This window comes from Triticum dicoccoides, chromosome 6B (genome assembly GCF_002162155.2).
Source record: "Triticum dicoccoides isolate Atlit2015 ecotype Zavitan chromosome 6B, WEW_v2.0, whole genome shotgun sequence".
Classification (NCBI taxonomy): domain Eukaryota; kingdom Viridiplantae; phylum Streptophyta; class Magnoliopsida; order Poales; family Poaceae; genus Triticum; species Triticum dicoccoides.
Window position 1 is genome coordinate 97,418,031 of NC_041391.1, and position 5,137 is coordinate 97,423,167.

Sequence of the window (5,137 nt, forward strand, 5' to 3'; positions counted from 1 at the left end):
AGATCTCCTCCCATTGTAACCGACTCTGTGTAACCCTAGCCCTCTCCGGTGTCTATATAAACCGGAGGGTTTTAGTCCGTAGGACGAACAACAATCATACCATAGGCTAGCTTCTAGGGTTTAGCCTATCTGATGTCGTGGTAGATCTACTCTTGTACTACCCATATCATCAATATTAATCAAGCTGGAGTAGGGTTTTACCTCCATCAAGAGGGCCCAAACCTGGGTAAAAACATCGTGTCCCTTGTCTCCTGTTACCATCCGCCTAGACGCACAGTTCGGGACCCCCTACCCGAGATCCGCCGGTTTTGACACCGACATTGGTGCTTTCATTGAGAGTTCCTCTGTGTCGTCATCTTTAGGCCCGATGGCTCCTCCGATCATCAACGACAACGCGGTCCAGGGTGAGACTTTTCTCCCCGGATAGATCTTCGTATTCGGCGGCTTTGCACTGCGGGCCAATTCACTTGGCCATCTGGAGAAGATCGAAAGCTACGCCCCTGGCCATCAGGTCAGATTTGGAAGCTTGAACTACACGGACGACATCCGCGGAGACTTGATCTTCGACGGATTCGAGCCACGGCCGGGCATGCCGCACAGTCGCGATGGGCATGATTTAGCTCTACCGCCGAACAGTGCCCAGGAGGCCGCCCCGGTGTCCGCTCCGACCCTTAGTTCGGAGCCGACTGCGCCAATCAAGGACGGATGGCTAGACACCGCCTCGGGGGCTGCAACCTCTACAGCGATCGAGCCGAACACCAGTCTTGTCCTTTGCGAAGCTCGCGACTCCAAGGTGTCGGACTCCTCTCCGGATTCCGAACCTTCCGCGCCCCTGCCAATCGAATCCGATTGGGCGCCGATCATGGAGTTCGCCGCCGCGGACATCTTTCAGCATTCGCCCTTCGGCGACATTCTGAGTTCATTAAAGTCTCTCTCCTTGTCAGGAGAGCCCTGGCCGAACTACGGTCAGCAAGGATGGGATGCGGACGACAAAGAAATTCAAAGCCCACCCACCACCCACTTAATAGCCACGGTCGATGATTTAACCGACATGCTCGATTTCGACTCTGAAGACATCGACGGTATGGACGACGATGCAGGAGACGACCAAGACCCAGTGCCTCTAGGGCACTAGAAGGCCACCTCGTCATACGACATATACATGGTGGACACCCCAAAAGAAGGGAATGGTGATGGAATAACGGAGGACGACCCCACCAAGAAGCAGCCTAAGCACCGGCGTCAGCGACGCCGCTCTAAATCCTGCCAAAGCAAAAACGGTGATTCCCGCACGGGAGATAATAACACCCCGGACAGTGCCGAAGACAACCCCCTCTAGCAGGATTCAGCACAGGAGGATGGAGAAGCCAACCCTCATGAGAGACCGGCAGACAGGGAGGTCGAGGATGATAATTACATGCCTCCATCCGAAGACGAGGCAAGCCTCGAAGACAACGAATTTGTTGTGCCTGAGGATCCCGTAGAACAAGAGCGTTTCAAACACAGGCTTATGGACACGGCAAGCAGCCTCAAGAAAAAACAGCAGCAGCTTAGAGCTGACCAAGACTTGCTAGCCGACTGATGGAATGAAGTCCTTGCGGCTCAAGAGTATGAACTCGAACGCCCCTCCAAGAGCTACCCAAAGCGCGGGCTCCTACCCCGATTAGAGGAGGAAGCACCTAAACCTACATCACCAGCGCATGACACAGCCGACCGGCCACCTTGTGGCCGCGACAGAGAGGCCTCTCGGCCATCGATTCAAGCCACACCCCGGCGCCGCTATACCAAGGCACGGGGAAACACGCCGGACCTGCGAGACATATTGGAGGACAAGGAAAGGCAAACAAGATAGATCTACGGATCGCGTGGGCGCCCACCGGCACGTGGCGATAACCGTCATGCCGGACATGGCAAATATGGCCAGGCCGAACATAGTAGACAAAGCTCATTTGAGCTACGTCGTGATATAGCCCAGTACCGAGGCACCACACACCCACTATGCTTCACAGATGAAGTAATGGATCATCAAATCCCCAAGGGTTTTAAACCCGTAAACATCGAATCATACGATGGCACAAAAGGTCCTGCGGTATGGATCGAGGATTATCTCCTTCATATCCACATGGCCTGCGGTGATGATCTACACACTATCAAATACCTCCCACTCAAGCTTAAAGGACCATCGCGGCATTGGCTTAACAGCTTGCCAACAGAGTCAGTTGGTTGCTGGGAGGACCCGGAAGCGGCATTCCTTGACAACTTCCAGGGCACCTATGTGCGACCACCATACGCCGATGACCTAAGCCACATCATTCAGCAGCCAGAGGAATCGGCCAGACAATTCTGGACACGGTTCTTAACCAAGAAAAATCAAATAGTCGACTGTCCGGACGCAGAGGCCCTCGCAACCTTCAAACATAACATCCGTGATGAATGGCTTGCCCGGCACCTAGGACAAGAAAAGCCAAAATCCATGGCAGCCCTCACAACATGCATGACCCGCTTTTGCGCGGGAGAAGACAGCTGGCTAGCTCGTAGTAATAACATGACCAAGAGCCCTGGTAATTCGGATACCAAGGACAACAATGGCAGGTCGCGTCGCAACAAACACAAGTGCCGCATTAAGGAGACAATGCGGAGGATACGGCAGTTAATGCCGGATTTCGAGCCTCTAAACCCGGTCAGCGGAAAAAGCCATTCAAAAGAAGTACTCTGGGCCCGTCCAATTTGGACCGAATACTCGATCGCTTGTGCCAGATATATGGCACCCCCGAAAACCAGCCAATCACACCAATAAGGACTGTTGGGTGTTCAAGCAGGCAGGCAAGTTAAGCACCGAAAACAGAGACAAGGGGCTGCATAGCAATGACGAGGAGGAGCCCCGGCCGCAGAACAATAGGGGACAGAAGGGCTTTCCCCCACAAGTGCGGACGGTGAACATGATATACGCAACCCACATCCCTAAAAGGGAACGGAAGCGTGCACTCAGGGACGTATATGCGTTGGAGCCAGTCGCCCCAAAGTTCAACCCATGGTCCTCCTGCCCGATCACCTTCGATCGAAGGGACCACCCCAGTAGCATCCGCCACGGCGGATTCGCCGCATTGGTTCTAGAACCAATCATTGACAGATTTCACCTCACTAGAGTCCTTATGGACGGCGGCAGTAGCCTGAACCTGCTTTATCAGGATACAGTGCGAAAAATGGGCATAGATCCCTCAAGGACTAAACCCACAAAGACGACCTTTAAAGGCGTCATACCAGGTGTAGAGGCCAACTGTACATGCTCAGTTACACTAGAAGTGGTCTTGGGATCCCTGGATAATTTCCGAAGCGAGGAGTTAATCTTCGACATAGTCCCGTTCCGCAGTGGCTATCATGCCCTGCTCGGACGAACCGCATTTGCAAAGTTCAATGCGGTGCCGCACTACGCATACCTCAAGCTCAAGATGCCAGGCCCTCAAGGAGTCATTACGGTCAATGGAAACACCGAACACTCTCTCCAAACAGAGGAGCATACGGCGGCCCTTGCGGCGGAAGTACAAAGTATCCTCTCAAGGCAATTCTCTAGTCCGAGTATTACACATCCGGACACCGTCAAGCGCACCCGGAGTAACCTACAACAAGACCGCCTGGCACGTTCCGTGCAAGCATAGCAGTGCGGTCCCAACCCCAGCCCTCGCGAAATTACGAAACTAGTGCTACGCGTACATAACTACGCTCTGGAAATACCATGGGCATAACGGGAGGGGCACACCCACGGCACGCCCAAAATGCGGCTCAACCGCACTAGGGGCTCCCGATTTTGTCATTTCCTTTTTCTTACTTTTAGGACTCCATTCTTCGTAAGGCCTGTCCGACAGTACAATCGCCGAACACACGATGCAACAGCCAGGGAGGTAGCAAGCTACGTCGAATGTCCAGGTGGTCTCTTTAACGAGCTAAATACCTGTCTTACATAAAGTCCCGCAGCTTGCACCTGGAGGGGGACATGTCAAATAATCCCATCTCTTGCTTATTGCACTATTTGTATCGTTCTGCTTTCACAGCAGCCCTTTAATAAACAATACATAGCTCTTGTCTATTCTTGCATTCATTTTTTATGTAAGTATGTTCAGTTATAACATTATGCAACCGTACACTTTGGTACAGCAAATACACCAGGGCCTCAAGTACCCCAGAATATGGTGTGAGAAGACCGAACACTCTCACGAGTGCGGCACCCCGAACTTATAGCTTTATATGCATCGGCTCCAAATCATGTCTTGGGTCAATAGTTGGGTTTGCCCGGCTCCCATGTTTTGGTACCTTATGTTCCGTTATATCGGCTAAGGTAGCACTGGGAGAACTACTGCGATTGTGCCCCAGTTGAGCTGGGTTGAGCACCTCAGTAGAGAAAGCTAAAACTGACCGTCATGATAGGGCGAGAGCCAGTCGCTGTTCGAGAGGTTTTCGAGTCCCTAAAGACTTATGCCGCTTAGAGCGAGGAGCTGGCTTTGTCCGGCCTAGGCGTGGATAGCTCCCCGAACTCGGTGAGGGCGTCCGGGACTAGGGGGTGTCTGGATAGCCGAACTATCATCATCGGCCGGACTACAAGACTATGAAGATACAAGATTGAAGACTTCGTCCCGTGTCCGGATGGGACTTTCCTTGGCGTGGAAGGCAAGCTTGGCGATACGGATATGTAGATCTCCTACCATTGTAACCGACTCTGTGTAACCCTAGCCCTCTCCGGTGTCTATATAAACCGGATGGCTTTAGTCCATAGGATGAAGAACAACAATCATACCATAGGCTAGCTTCTAGGGTTTAGCCTCCTTGATCTCGTGGTAGATCTACTCTTGTAACACACATCATCAATATTAATCAAGCAGGACGTAGGGTTTTACCTCCATCAAGAGGGCCCGAACCTGGGTAAAACATCGTGTCCCTTGTCTCCTGTTACCATCCGCCTAGACGCACAGTTCGGGACCCCCTACCCGAGATCCGCCGGTTTTGACACCGACATTGGTGCTCTCGTTGAGAGTTCCTCTATGTCGTCACCGATAGGCTCGATGGCTTCTTCGATCATCATAAACGATGCAGTCCAGGGTGAGACCTTCCTCCCCGGACAGATCTTCATATTCGGCGGCTTTGC